The 16,326-nt window shown below is 44.1% G+C and overlaps 1 protein-coding gene across 1 annotated transcript in view; it reads left to right on the forward strand.

The window, feature by feature from the left end:
- The window catches only part of Ccdc3 (coiled-coil domain containing 3), a 68,062-nt gene that overhangs the window by 23,750 nt on the left and 27,986 nt on the right, over positions 1-16,326 (forward strand). The window lies entirely within an intron of this gene.

Here is a 16,326-nt window from a genome sequence, read left to right on the forward strand (position 1 = left end):
GCCTGAACTCTGGGCCTGGGTGCTGTCCCTCAGCTCTTCAGCTCAAGGCTAGCACTCTACCACTTGAGCCACAGCGCCACTTCCGGCTTTTTTTCCCCTTCATATGTGGTGCTGAGGAATTGAACCCAGGGCCTCAGGCATGCAAGGCAAGTGCTCTACCACTGAGCCACCTTCCCAGCCCATCTTTCTCCACTTTTAAGGCTTACTGGGACACCATTTTTATTTGACTTTAAAGGAAATGCTGGAAAAAGCCAGAAGTGGCGCTGTGGCTCCAGTGGTAGAGCACTAGCCTTGAGCTGAAGAGCTGAGGGACAGCGCCCAGGCCCAGAGTTCAGGCCCCATGACTGGCAAAAAAAAAAAAAAAAATTTTTTTTAAAGGAAATGCTGGTCTTAGGCAATGGGTGGATCCACTGGCCTTGTCCTATCCAGACATTTTCTTGGGAAGAGTGTACTTAGCAGTAGGTAGCAGTCACGCTGTGATGTGTGTACTGCTAGTACCCTCCTCTCACAGATGAGGAAATCGAAACGTGGTGGGCTTGAGCCGCTGAGCTCAGGCCAGCATCTGCCTGGGATCAAGGTTCAAGGCCAGGCCCAGTCACAGCCTGCACAGAGCTATGTTTGGATGGAAGAACTTACTGCCAACACCTCCCCTGGAGAGCAGGCTGCTAAGGGGAAGGTGTAATTTCCAGGCATCATGCCTGTTCTTCGTTTGGCACATCTGCTCCATCTCCTCCTGCCTCCTTTATCTCCCACTGAGCGATCCTATTCTAAGAATACCCACCCAGACTGCAATGGGGAGGGAAGTCTGCAGGTTGCTGGTGAATTCCTGTGTTTGTGCAGAGCCTTTTCTCCATTTACATTCTGTTCGGTTGGGTCAGGAAGGCTTGTTCTGGGACTCCGTACAGAATCCCTGGCTTGGGCAGCAGCAGGGTTAGTCTGGATCTGTGGTGACTTGTCCAACTTTTGGCTCTAAAGAGGCATGCAGGACTTCTCCACATTTCTTGCCTCTCCCACTGTAGACTGTACCCTGCCGCACCTTGCGCTTTGTTTCTGCCTAATCTGTCATTGTGGCGGACAAGCTTCTGGAGTCTGGGACAAAAGCACTGGAGGCGTGTTGAGGATTGTGGGCTTTGGCTGTTTATTCAACCTGGATCAAGGCTGGAATGTCAGTCACATAAATCTTCCTGCTGGGCTTTCTGTGTGCCAACAAGCAGAGAAGACTTGAACCCAGGGGTGGGAAATTTCCATCTGTGGAGGCACTAGGGACCTCACCCCATCTTCTAAGAGTCCCGTCACCTCCCTGCCTCAGTCTCTATTCTGGCTCTTTGTGCCATGGTCTTCCCAAATACAAAGCAACGTTAAAAACTCAAAGGTCTGGAAAATCACTAAGGATGGTTCAACATCCAAATGTCTGTGCTTCTCCTTCTATTCTGAAGGACAGGGCAGTTATGTTGAGAGGCTCCATAAGAACAGAGGGGAAAGCATCATTTACTTGAGTCTTAGTGTTCTGGGTATTGCACTGCTGTAAGCACCGAAAGAGGTCATGGCCCTGGATTTCACCAACCATGCTATCTGAGCTGTGTGTCCAAACACCTTCTGGGTGTTTGACTGTATGGCAAGGAGTTTGGAATGGATGATGTGTAAGGCGTCTTTCAATGCTGATGTTCTGTTGGGGAGGAGGAGACTGTGTTCATAATGATTGTGTTCATCTCCCATAAATGGATCCTTGGCTTACCGTGACCCATCTATACTAATAGTAGAATGGTTGGTACTTGTATTGGGTGTGTATCTGCTACAAGCCAGACACTGTGGAATCAGGACTGATAAAGCATGTTCCTGCAGGAGGTCAGGAGGATGGGAGCAGCGGCCATCTTGTCTGCCACAATGAGAGCAATTACAGTCATCCAGTGGGGACAATGTAAGATTCCTGTCCTTTGGTGACATTGGCTATTTTTGCCTCCCTCTTTGCTTGGTTGAGAGGACTTTGCTGGCTTCCCAACATTTCTTGGGTCATTCTTCCTCACTGATCATACCCCAGGGTCTAGGCCTGGCCAGTCAGCATTTCTCATATCTCTGGCTATGATGAGTGGTTAAGAAGTGGTAGAAACGGAAAGGTAGGCCAGTGTCACTTTGGCTGGTTCCAAGGGAAAGAGGAATCTGGTTCTCATGAGGGTGGGCCAGCTGGAGGACGGTAATCCTGACACTGTGGGGGATGGGGAGGCATCTTCGTGCCATGAAGAGTGGACCCTTCCTGAAGATGAGGTTGATGGTAGCTGGGGAAAACTGACCAAATAGAGTGAAGGAGGGACTTCCATGGCTTTGACAACAGCCCCAAGTCCACTTCTTCCCAATCTAGAAGTAAACCTGGACTTGTCATGGACATAGACCAGCAGACTTGCTTTTATTTGACTGAAGTTTTAGATCCAGTTGGACTCCAGCTAGTAGAATCAAGGCCATTACTATTTTTTAGGCACTACTGCCCTCTTGTTCCATTCTCTGGGCAGCTCTTGTGTGGGATCATGATAGATGTGTTTGGAGTCAAGTTCGTGTTAGCATGGGTAGCAGGAGATTAGGCAGTACAGGTCTAGGACTGGTTGTCTCATGTCATCAGACTCAGGCTGTCAGGGTCCCGGCACCTGCTGCCTTGGCCCATACATTTGTTCCTTCATGGTGCAAGGCCACAGCTGTAGAAAATCACCTCACATAGCTGCTTTATCCCACATGGTGGTTTCTCTCAAAATTTTGTCATAGTCTTGGGTTACTAGAGTTTTCTCTTTGCTCTAGTGGTCCCTAAGCAGACTTCACATTATGTTTCTGTCAAAGAAAATCAAAGCTGGACACTAGTTAATGGTGGGAAAGGCAGATTTCATTCAGTACTGAAGTGAGGGGAGAGACTTCAATGTAGAATTGAGTTCCACTGTGACCCCTGGGGAGATGACCTTATTTTATCAGGAGGATGTGGGGCCAGAGCTGGTCAGGAAGTAGAAAATGATCAAAAGCAGATGTGGAAGTGGACCATGTGATGAGACCACCTGGGCTTGCTAGCCCAAGGTTATAGTGTTGAGCCTTTACCTTCTCAAAGAGATGGAGTCATAGCCTTACCATTCCAATGGTTCCAGAGGAATGGCTTCAGTTTATTGTGGAAACTCTCCAATATGATCAAAGGGATAGAAGAGGGGTTTATCATTGCAAGGATTTAAAATAAAACACTCTGTAGAAAAGGGAGGTCAGGGCCTATGAAGTTGTTGGAATAGAATGAACAATGAATTTTTTTTGGCAGCTTTGAGTTTTTTCAGATAGGAACTAAAAGTGGAGGGCATCTGAGGAACTCACTTTAAGATTCGAGAGGCCATGTTAGAGTTGGATCAAGTCAGTCTCTGCCTCTGCCTGTCGGTCTGTCTGTGTGTTCAGGTGGTAGATAGATGAAATTGTGAAAAACTTGCAATTTCATTCTTTTAGGTTGAGGTTTAGTTGGAAAGAGGGCTCAGAGAGCTTGGTTAAGGTTTTATCAAGCACAGTCTGGCTCATTTCTTTGGCCAGAATTGTATTACCAAGCCACCTGTAGCTCTTGGTAAAAGAAGCATCATTTCTACCAAAAGAAGACCATCTAACAGATTTAACCACATCTCTTGGAGGTGAGAGTAAGGCAGGGAAAATGTAAATGAAACCAAGACTCCATGGCAGGAAGAAAGGTAGAACATGGCCACTGTGACTCCTACTTGGGTTCTGAGAGTCACTTCTCTAGCTTGCATGAGAAAAGGCCCTTAATGTCTATCCTAACTATACTCCTGGCTCACAGAAATGCTAGAGAGAGGGAAACTCATCTAAAAGTTTGCCTTGTCTTTTGCCTGAGAGACAGTTCAGCCTAGAAAGCTCAAAAGCTGGAGCGTGATGAAGTAAGAAAGTTTTGTCTGACTGTGAGACAAGTTGATTCGGTAGAGCAGCCATGTTGAAATGCTGCAATTAACGGAGACAAGAAAGCAAAGAATTTGGGACTTCGTTACAAATCAGAGGATCCACAGGGCTCACTTTGTCAACCCCCTTTACACCTTGGCCAGTACGAAAGGTGAAAACTCCAGGACCTATCTTAGCTTTGCTACAGGGGGTTCTGTTTTTCAGACAGAAATGCAAGTTGTAAGGGTGAAAGTAGAATGAGGAATGAAATCCTAATTGGAGAGCACATAGTGGGATTTTCTTAAGGGAAGTTTTACCGGTTGCCTAACTTAGATATGTTCTTGAAAAGGTAAGTTCAATTTCGCTCCTTTTAGGAGAATTGGTACTTAAAGTGGTCTCATAGGGAATCTTTATGGAAATGGAATTAAACAATGGTGACTCATAACTCTGGCTGGTATACCGACATGTCTAAATGCCAGACACATCGGAACAATAGAATTGCTCTAAACATCTTACAAATAAACAACACCCAGAAGAACAGCTTGCTCTTGTGGGAGCTGGGTGGTGAGTGTGTCAAGTCTTGGGCTCTGGTAATGTCTAGGTGGGTGAGTCCATGTGCTACAAGGGGAGAGGCAGATGGGTGTGGGCATTGGCAGGGCTGTCCTGGAAGTCTTCCAGGATGCAAACATCACCGCCATCTGTTTTCACCGATAGCAGTCATTTTGGATTACTGGATTCTAATTGGGCAACTGTGTTATGAATTCCATTCAGTCATTTCCATATTATGGAAATGGGAAACCAACTGAGCATTGTTTGGATTTTAAATAGCCCAGCTGGATGCAGTGGCTCATATCTATATTTTCACTTACTCTGGAAGCAGAGATCAGGAGGATCATGGTTCAAAGCCAGCCCAGGAAAAAGTTAGTGGGACCCTTCTCCCCATCTCAACTAATAAGCTGAGTTTGCTGATTCTAGCCAGGTGGGAAGCAGGAGGAGGCTCATGGTCCTGGCTGGACCACACAGCTGCAGGATCTGCCCTTTGGCCTTTCACTGGGAAAGTTGCTGACTGCTGCACTGGATCCTTCCAAAGGCCTTGTTTCTCTCCTCCCCACGTTAACAGTTCTTTCTCTTGAGACCAAGGCTTTGCAGTTCCTTATGGTTCTTCCGAAGTCACTGGGATACAGCTGAGCGAGAGATGGGAAGCTGTTCCCTTGGCAAGCTACCAGTGAGATCTGGGGATTTTTTTTCTGTCTAGCTTTAAACAATTTGTGCCTAAGCTATAGACCTCTGATTATTTATTTGTGTGTGTGTATGTATACATATGTATACGTTGCAGTCTTATTTTTCTGGAGCACCTATCTACAGGTGTAGTTTATGGGGATGAAAGATAGGGTAAAGGTGGGTAAAGGGGTCCAAGAGGACTGACTGCATTACTTTTCCACTTGCACTGGCAATAAGGATTTGTAGAATAATTTGTAGCTCTCAAGGAGATTAAGGTGCAGTCAGGGACTAGGACATACATATATGACATATATATGTATGTAAATGACATATATGTATGTGCATGCACATGTATGTATATATGTACATATGTATACATTTTCCAATGGATAAATCACAGCAAGATAGTAGAAATGCAATGGACATCCACACAACAGAATGGTGATGGGCACAGAAACCCTCTTGAAAAACCAGGCAGGGCCAAGGGGATGCGTCTAGGGAGGGCTTTGAGGAGGTCAGCTCTTACCCAGTGTTTTCAGCAGTTATTTCTGGAATTTCAGGCAGATAAAACAGAATGTGCAGTGTCATTTTTTGGTCATTTTGCTGTTAGCAGGGCAGGAACCCAGGGTCTCACACTGTAGCTCAGCTCACTGATTAGCTGGTGCTCTACCACGACAGCCACATTTCCAACCCAGGCCTTTTGCTCGTTATTTTGGATTGGGAGTTTTGCAGACTTTTCTGTTCAGCCTGGCTTCGAACTTTGATCCTTTAGATCTCAGCCTCCTGAGCAGCTAGGATTCCAGGCATGAGTCACTGGTGCCTGGCTCATTTCAAGAGTTTGACTTAGTTCACAATTGACAAAGAATGACATTCAAAGTGGGGGCGAGGAGGAAAAAGGAGGGTACTTCTAGGAAAGATAGGATGGAACTCATACAAAGAGCTGTCATGGGCATGTCTAGTGTTTATTTTAGAGGATGAGATGCCATCATGATATTGCAAGCTACAGGCAACTATATTCTGGTAACTTCTCTCAGAGCTGCTGAATGTATTTGCTGCACCTCAGTGAAACATGATGTCCCTACAGGGTTAATGCACTGTCTGGCTCTGTAAATACAGTCATGTGTGACAGCATCGTGACATTTGGTCAGTGATGGAACACACATGTGACAGTATAGGCCACATAGCCCGGGCATGCAGAAGGCTAGACTAAGCTATGAAAGGACATGCTATGTTCTGGCGCCATCGACCAGTTGCCCAACCGTGCATTTCCTGACCCCGTCTCCATTGTGAAACAACACAAGACTGCAATTATCTTCGAGGGTGACACTTGTCCTAATTCATTCCCTTCTAAAATTGTGCGCTTACTATTTATCGAGGGCCCAACTTTACGCCAGGGACTATTCTAGGAACTGAATGCGTGCTCACATTCTAGCTGGCGCCTTCCTAGGTATTTGGCAGTTCATCGTTTGGCAACACAGAAAGTTTGATGAAAACCACACAGGCCTGTCTTTTAGTCTTATCTGATTTGGGCGCAATCATTTTGGCTGTGTTCTCTGTGTGACAACATGGAGTCATTTCTACTCTGCACCTTTATTTCCTTCTCTGTCAGAAGGGCAGACTCACGGTGGTGTGAACACTGGGAAACACCCAGGACCTCTAAACCAAGGGTTTCCACGAGAATGAATGCTACCTATCAGGAGCCAAATCACCACTTCCCAAACATTTTAGAACCCAAAGAGGCACATTGTGAAAGTGATGCCAGATACATTATCCCGTTTTATTTAAAAATGTTGGAAGAGACCTTCTAAATACAGCAACCAGATTAAGAAATATTTATTCCATTAAATTGAGTTTTTTTCTGGCTAGGACATTGTTTTAAATGTTTATTTTTCACAGTCAGGGCACACAAAATACTAGTCGACACATGGCTTCAGCTCCTGCTCAGCTTTGTGTGTGTGTGTGTACATGTGTGTATGTGAATGTGTATGTATACTGGGGCTTGAACTCAGGGCCTTGTACTCAAGGATGGCCTTTACAACTTAAGCCATACCTCTACTTCTTCCTTTTGTTGCTTAATTGAAAATAAAAAAATCTCTTGGTTTTACCTGCCTAGGCTACCTTCAAACTGTGATCCTTTTGTTCTCAGCTAGAATTACAGGTATGAGCTACTGGTCCCTGGCTTCGTGCTCATCAATTCCTCACAGAGAGAGGATCCTGCTGTCAGCACTGAATGATCAGGTCACACAGCCTTCTCTGGAGCAGACCACAGGTCTGAACATGAGGTTCTTCTAGGGTTTCTGACATGGGCAGTGATGTGAAATCTTAGCAATGTTTGTCTTCTCTATTCTGAGAGTGTTGGGAAGATTTAGAAAAATTCAAGGTAAGGGCAAACAATGAGAACTCCGTGTAAGCCTTTCTGGAGTTCACCAGCCCAACAGGTGGGAGCATGTCAGGTTGGTTGTTTGGGAACACTATGCCTCATTTGTGTTCTTTGCACCCTAAAGGATCTCAGTCAAGGCTGAGGCTTTGAAACTGACAAGGCTGGCTGCCTTTCTTTAGTTCTTGCCTCTCATTTTAGTTGAGATGTGTTCCTTCTTCCTGTCCAATGGAATAACCCCTTGGGCAGAGATGGCTGATGACTCCTCACGTTGACTGTTGTTGGCGAGATATGCATTGCTTTCTGGCTGCTGGAGGTGCTTTGGAGAGTGTGTGCTATTATCCTGGCATCTCTGGAATGAAACAAACTTGACAATATGCATGATTTTTGAAATGTGTTATTCTGAATTTGGTTGGCCATTGTGTCTTATCTTCGCCCTGGACACTGGCCTATAAATTCTTTGTTGTTGTTGCTGTGTTCTTATCAGTTTTGGTATGAGGGTAACAGTGACTAAATGATGAGTTTGGTAGCATTCCTTTGCTTTCTTTTCTTTTCTTTTTTTGTTGTTATTGCTGGTTATGGTGCTTGAATTTAGGGCCTGGGCACTGTCCCTGAGCTCTTCCACTCAAGGCTAGTGCTCTACCATTTTGAGCCACATCTCCACTTCCAGTTTTCTGGTGGTTAATTGGAAATAAGAGTCTCATGGATTTTCCTGCCCAGGCTGGCTTTGAACCACAATCCTCAGATCTCAGCTAGGATTACAAGCATGAGCCATTAGCACCTGGCTTCTTCCCTTTGTATTTTATGGAACTGTTTGAGAAGCAGTTGTGTGTTAGTTCACTAAAGTGTGGTTGAAATCAGCAGTGAATCCCTCTGGCCTTTGTTAGGATACATTACTGTATCAATCTCATTGTTCCTTATAGATTTAAGTGGCAACAGGAAAAAGATGTGAAGTCAGTTGTCTGGTTATAGCTAGGCATTTCTCTTATTTGGGCATGGTGTGATTGGTTGAAACTATATATTTGATATTCATCCATAAAAAATGCATTCATAAGTAAAGCTTTGGTTTGTTTACTTCTAAGTTAGGTTGCCAGTTTATTACTCAGGAGCTAAAGTACAGACACAGACTCAGGCTAATGGATTCTTGTTTATATATTAAGTCACCTTTTTGTTCCGAGATTGAGAGACTAGCCCTAAACCATCACTGTCAGTATGACCTTGCTGGGTTTCAGTATGGAATTCAGTTGTGATATAAGTCCCATCAGTTGAATGATAGGATATGCTCTCTTCATCTTTTTGTTCTAATTGGAATGAGATCAGGTGGTGTGTGGTGAATGGCTGCACACAAAGCATTTAGGTCACTTGATAAGGAGATTACTAAAATGAATATCAGGAGAGCCACCAAACCAATTAAGATCAGATAAAGAGGAATAGATTTATCTTGGCCAAATACCATAGGGATTTTTTTTTGTAGCAGAGTTTGTGTAACTATAGTCACGTTTCTCCATGTATGTAGGAAGTCATGTGTCTCCATGTATGTAGGAAGCATTAACTATTAGTCAACACTGATTTTCAGCCAACAAGGGAGTCCAGAGCAACACTATGATCCAAAACAGCTTAATGAAAGACAAATCTCTAATCATAACCTTATTTATTTTTACATTTATGGACATTCTACCAATCATGTAGAGGGAAGCATACTTGCTGGCAGACTATAAGTTATTCTATACAAATTAAGAGGTGGATACCATGTTTCTTGCTGTCTATGGAGTAACAGGATTGCCATGAAAATTCCTCATCTGTATTTTCCATTTATTGATACAGAGTTGCCAGCACATATGATTGGCTGTTAAATGTTCATTAGATCAACAACAATGTCCTGGAGGGCTACAACAGATGAGTCCCTTCTTTATGCAGGAGAGGTCCCTAAATCCTACTAGTATTCTGCATTGCTCCACTACTAAATCAATGCATGCCTGGAGGCTACTGACAAGTAGGGAATTAGGATGAGAATTTGTCTACAAATGGTTAAATTACCTTTTACTGCTATCATTTAACAGCAAGACTCTTCCCTATAGGTTTTACTGCTATTATGTTAGACAAGGAACCTAAATGTTTAACTCTGCAGCAAAGATGTGCAACTTGAGTATCCCCAAATTTGTCACATTGTGAATGACAGGTATTTTGTGATTATTTAAGGATTTAGGCTTGACATAGTATCTCTAGCATTTGAAGCTCCATTTCCTGCATAATCTATCAATTATGAAATCATAACCATAGCATCAGCTTGCTGGGCATAAACGAATATGACACCTGGGAAAGAACAAAGGTTTCATTGTCACAGATGTCATGATTTAGGATATTGTGTGCTTCTGCAGAGCTATCTGTCCTGTGAGATCAGTTTTACCTTGAAGTCTCCAAAGGAGTATGCAGTCCCAAGAGTCTAGAGGCCCACTGAGACATGAGTCCAGTCTTAAAACCCAAAGTTTTGCCACAGTGTAGGTAGGCGTTGAGAAGAATTTGGTTATAGATGCCTTCCAGTAAGGCTCAAGAACAGTCTTTGGGCAGCTTGGAAGCCAAGCCAGGGAATCTCCAGGTTCTGCATTATGAAGGGTGTGGTTGTCAGCCCTGACGTGTCACGTAGGACTGCTTTTATTTGCTGAAGATATATTTTGGGATGCTGAATTAACACTTTTGAGCATGAGTCATATTAAAGTTTCTAAGAGTGGGAGAAATCTGAAGTTCTATTATTTAGGGGCCCTGGTTTTCAATAATTAATAATGTAATCTGTGCTGAAGTTCTATTATTTAGGGGCCCTGGTTTTCAATACTTAATAATGTAATCTGTGCTTTTTCTAGTATAATCTGATTGCCATCAAGCCAATAGCAACACCATTGGATTAGGTGATCTAGCTGATTTTTTTTGGCCTGGCCAAATTTCATGTACTGGTAATACATTTTTCTTTTTTGCCAGTCCTGGGGCTTGAACTCAGGACCTGGGCACTGTTCCCGAACTTTTGCTCAAGACTAGCATTGTACCACTTGAGCCACAGCACTATTTCTGGCTTTTTCTGTTTATGTAGTACTGAGGAATGGAACTCAGGGATTCATGCATGCTAGGCAAGCACTCTACCACTAAGTCACATTCCTAGCCCTGGTAATACACTTTTTTTTGTTGTTGTTGTTCGGTCATGGGGCTTGAACTCTGGATCTGGGCGCTCTCCCTCAGCTCTTCAGCTCAAGGCTAGCACTCTACCACTTGAACCACAGTGCCACTTCCAGTTTTCTGGTGGTTAATTGGAGGTAAGAGTCTCACAGACTTTCTTACCTGGGCTTGCTTTGAACCATGATCCTCATATCTCAGCCTCCTGAGTAGCTAGGATTACAGGCATGAGCCACTGGCACCTGGCTGGTATTATCTTTTTAACTCTCTTGTCTAGTAAATGACTACCTCTATTGCTAGAGTTCCCCAGGAATGCCTCATAAGGCAACACGTTTTCTAATAACTTTTAAGCTACTGCTACAACTTTTATTTTCCCTTGTGGGAAAGCTCCTATGGAACCAGAGATTACATTAAAAGAACATTTTCCATTGTGGCCAAGAACCTAATCTTTGGTAGGAATGTTAAAAACCTCTGGCCATGTGTACATGGGAATCAATCTTAACTTATACCTGTTTGAAACTCTCTTGTTTTCAACTATTGTCCCTGGATTACTCACGATGATGAAAATGGCATGTTAAACAGCACCCCTCTTATTTTTCTGGTTGACATTTCATACTGCAGAGATCACCTGAGCTTAGTTGACTAAGAATTCTAGGCAGATACACTTGTGCATAGATCTCTATACTGTATATCTCTAGATGGTATGTTGTCAACTCTGAATGTTAATGGAGCTGTGGGCTATAATAATAAGGCCTGGTGAAGAGAAAATGGCATCCTATATGTACAAAAGGGAAAATAAATTTATTTGTACTTTTGGCCAAAGGGGGGGGTGGAGAGAGAGAGAGAGGGAGAGAAGGGGAGAGAGGGAGAGGGAGAGAGGGAGAGGAGAGGGAGGGAGAGGAGAGGGAAGGAGGGAGGAAGAAGAGAGGGAGGGAGAGGGGCAGAGAGAGGGAGGGAGGGTCTCAGTTTGTCTCTACATAGTGCACAGCATTGGCACGAGTTCCAGGATGGATGAAACATGAGCTGAGGGGTCTTCTTATTGGACCTGAGATGACACTTTTCTCCTCATCTCAGCTTTTAGCAGCGTTTTCATTGCCGGCACGGTATTTCCCGGGGGAACTGTAACTGAAAACTATTTAATTCTTTCTTTCTGGTGGCATTAAGGGTTGAACTCGAGGCCTCACACTTGCCATGAGGGGTGTTCTCCTACTTGGACCACTCTACCAGCCATGTTTGTGTTGGTTATTCAACCCTCAGCACTGCGGGGGATGATACTTTTACTAATCCAATTTCCAAACCTTTTTTTTTCTTACACGGATGAATCATCTCCCTTAAATTTGTATTGGGTTCACCCATTAGAGTACAGAGGTTCTAGAAAAGCCACATGAACACCTTGTGCCTGGATGCAGTGTGGCTGTCTCTCATCTTACCTCGGCCCAATCATTGCAATAAGAAAGAGGTGTGCAGAGCTGGCTGAGCCTATGGACAGCCCTGGGCCTGGGAGAGAGATTCCCATGGGAAAAAAAATTGGAACTAATTTTCTCAGAGGGATTACCCAGTCCAGGCCAAAAGGAAGGGGAGTCCCAGATGCCAAAGTGACCAAGATCTTTCTGAAGGCCAGCCTGTTTACAACAGAGAAGGACATCTCACTGCATAGGATCCTTTGGAGGCCAAGCTTTACAATGTACATATGAATACACATAAGAAGATGTGGTCTTCATCCCTGCAGGTCTTGAAGGTGTGAAGGTACACCTTTCCTAAAGCATTCCCAACTGTCATTCTAAGTTATCTTTGGGGAGATCCACCTATTCTAGAAAACTGAGGTTCTAGACCTTATTTCTTGTGCGTGGAACTGGCTGAAGTCTGGGATGAACCCATGATTGATTCCCTGTCTTCTCACTGGAAAGAAATCATCTACCTTGTTTTTAACCATCTGATACCCCCACTCCTCTGTGGGCACCTGCTGCACTTTGTCGGTTCTTTTTCTGATGTAGCCCAGGTCTAGATCCAATCTCAAAGAATTGTTCAAGTCAGACCTCAAAACGTGCAGAAGTGCGTGAGAGGGTGCTCATCTAGGTCCCCATTGTGGCAGCTGCTTTCCATTATGTGTGCCAAGGGCTTGGCAGGGCCTTCGTTTTGTTAATCGGTGCTCTCCTGTGGTCTGCAGGTCTCTTGCAGACCCAACGTCTGGTGCCAAAAACTAATTATAAACAAATTGAACAGAAATAATCAGAGTGAAAATGGATACATGAACGGGGCAGCATTCAGAACTAGAGGGAGTTAGGGACTTCGAGAAGAGCCAACTCTTCTAGATGGATCTCAACCCACAGAATCCATTTAATGGGTTTCAGCGAAGCCTCTGCCTTATTGGGATACAGTACCTAGAGCATTTGCTTTATTTGGGGGTGGTCTGGCCAGTTGACTGCCTATGCTTGGCTGAAACTCGGTACTGTACATTAGGTTTCAGCTTTCTAATGGGAACTCAAACTGTAGAGATGAGCCCAAGTGAATGAGTTCCTGCTTATATCACAAACCTTAGCTACCCTTCACTGTCTGGTGTAGTAGCCTTGGCCTTTCCTAGGTTACATCACCTTTGAAACTCGGGGAGAGCAATACACACCCTCAACCAGAAAATAAAACATTGCTGTCCATGTTGCACTTTTATTCACTGTGCAAGGTCATCTACAGCCACCTATAGAACATTGGAAGTTCAAGGACCATCAGTGCCTGTGCAGAGATCTGAATTCAGCATCTTCCCTCCTCCTACCTTCCACGCTGGGTAAGCCCCCCACATGCTCAGAGCCCTTCCCTGCCTCTCCTTCCCAACAGGCTGCTCTCGGTTAGCAGCCCTTGTAGCCCCGAGGATCAGGCTGTAGGCTTTTTCTCATTTACTTCTGCCTTTTTAAGTTCAGACAGAAGCAAGGAAGAGGGGTACATTTTTTACCCCCCCTGTGCATTTCATTAGCTTATTCTTATTGCCAATAATGGAAAAACTATGATTAAAGCTCTGAGATTAAGTGAATGAATGTTTATTTTGTGGCAGTACTGAGGCTTGAATTCAGATGCTGTCCCTAAGCTTTTCCCCCTCAAGGCTGGTATTTACCACTCGAGCCACAGCTTCTCTTCTGGTTTGTTACTGGCTAGTTAGTGCCTGGCTTAAATGGGCATTAATATACCTAGTTTGTAGTTAAGATGTGATTTCAGGTGCTTCTGAGTTTATATCCTGTTTCAAGTAAATGCCTTACTCCAATTTTCTTCCTCTGGCTAGCCTCAAGTAACTTCTGCAGCCATCTGTAGCTCCTCCTGACTTGGACTTTGCTAGGGTGGGTCTCAAGGGGGTCACAAGACTTTGAGGATCTTCAGACCTTCCATTGCAGCCTCCTGTACACCAAGAAGACATGGGAAACACAGCAGCTCTCTCCACATTTCATTTTCCAACTATAAAAATCACATTCTCCAGAGAAACAGTAAGCTTGTTTTTTTTTCTTTTCTTTTGGAAAAAAAAGCACACACAACTTACTGCAATTATTCTTTTTCCAGATGCTTTATTTTTCTTTTGGGGTTGCTGCTTCTATAACTGAAATTGTCTGATGTATTCTGAGCTATTTTCTTTTCTATGTAAAACATCTACCATCAGGCATCTGGGCTTCATCAGAGAGATCTGCCTGTTTCAAACATTTAGGCTGAATGTATTAGCGCAGAAGTAAATTTGGAGATGGCAAAGGCTGTGGGATGGACATTGTACCCATCCCAACCAGCTTTTCTGTTTTCAAAGGCCTCCAACCCCCTTTGATGAATGATTCCTGTACTTCATGTTCAGGAAAGTCCTAGAATTTAGCCAAGCAGTTAACATTTCCAAGATGGGTGCTGGTGGCTTATGCCTGTAATCCTGCTACTTAATGGGAAAATATCAGAAGATCACAGTTTGAGGCCAACCTGGGCAAAAAGTTAGAGACATCCCTCTCAATCAAGGAGCAGTAGTGTGTGCTGTGATCCAAGCTATGCAGGGAATTGTCTGTAGGAGGACTGTGGTCAGGGCTAATGTAGGCAAAAACTCAAGCCCCTACCTTAAAAATATGAATGAAAGCAAAAGAGGGCATGGCTCAAGTGGTAAAGTTCAAACCCTAGTACTGTCAATACACACAATATCCACAAAGTAATTAGATATAAAAAGGAGTGAGTTTTTGGTGGTGGTTGTTTTGTTTTAGTTATTCCTGATAGAACTGGCCTGGCTTTGATTTCTTCATCACCCTTTAAGTATTTTTTTTCAAACAGCAGGAATTTATGTAACCCAAAAGTGGCAGGTCTTTTCCACTGGAATGGAAAGATTAGAGTAGAGATCTAGAAATGTTTAGGGAATAGGGAAGAGAATCAAGGAAGATCTTATCTGGGTACTTTCTTATTTTTCCAAGAAGCAAGCTCATCTGCCAAGACTGAAGAGGTTGTGGAAGGAGAGGAGACTTGTGGAAAAAGTTTAAGGATAAAAAGCACTGTTGTAGGGGGGGGGGGAGAAAAAAAAAGCACTGTTGTAGGAAGGGTACATCAGAAATGCTGAATTTGTAGGGGAAGCAGTCAACATCTCAGATCTGGGGCTGGTGTATTGCTGAGTGTGTCCACTGAAACAAGATGAGCCAGTGCCTCACACCTGTAATCCTAGCTACTCAGGAGGGCTGAGATCTGAGGATCGCGGTTCAAAGTCAGCCTGGACAGGAAAGGCTGTGAAACTTTTATCTCCAATATACCGCCAGAAAACCAGAAGTGGTACTGTGGCTCAAGTGGTAGAGTGCTAGCCTTCAGCTGAAGAGCTGAGAGACAGTACTCAGGCCCAGAGTTCAAGCCCCATGACTGACCAACAACAAACACTACCACCACAACAAAAAACGAGAGGATGGAGAGTCTGATGTTCAGTATCATTGATATGTTCATTTAAGCAGTATGAGAGTGTTCTGGAAGTCAGACATACGTAGGTGCTGTTGGAGAAGAAAAAAATCAGAAGACTAACCATAAGAGATTAAGGAACAAAGGAAGGGGGAAGGTAAGTCTCTGGAAGGATAATGGAAGTTAATGCTTAAATAGCTCTGACTGCACACAGCACATGCTAGATGCTTTATACAAGTTAACTCATTTAATTCACAGGAACCCCCTCATATAGGACTGACATTATTATGTACCATTTGAAAGTATGGAAAGATGAACTTCTCTAGGAATTTGCATGGTGGAGCTGGGGTTTGAACACAAGCAGTCTAGCATCAAAGCTCCAGCTTTGCATGCTGTACTATGCTCTATCTAGAAGGTCATGGCCAGAATAAGATGCAGCATTTTAAAGGTAGACAGTTGCAGGTACTACACAATGTTGGAGCTATCAGAGGAAGGAGGTGCTAGAGGCAGGTGTGGGTGAATAAAGGTCACGGGAGACTAGATTGCCGGGGGCGTTGTCTGTGAGTTTACTGATGTCAATGAGAGAAGACTGGCCTGGGTGATGGAGGCATTCACAAGTGTGGGCCTGGTAATCAGAGGGGTCAGTGCGTGACAAAACAAAGAGGTATAGATGGCAGTACAAGCCGCTGGCCTGGCACTCAGAGCTCCAGTGTATAGGGGCGGAGAAGGAAGAGTTTAGAAATGCCTATTGTCAAGAGAAGGAAAAGCTAACCCTTCATCTAGCCTGGAAGCCC

This window comes from Dipodomys ordii, unplaced genomic scaffold (genome assembly GCF_000151885.1).
Source record: "Dipodomys ordii isolate 6190 unplaced genomic scaffold, Dord_2.0 Scaffold24, whole genome shotgun sequence".
Taxonomy (NCBI): domain Eukaryota; kingdom Metazoa; phylum Chordata; class Mammalia; order Rodentia; family Heteromyidae; genus Dipodomys; species Dipodomys ordii.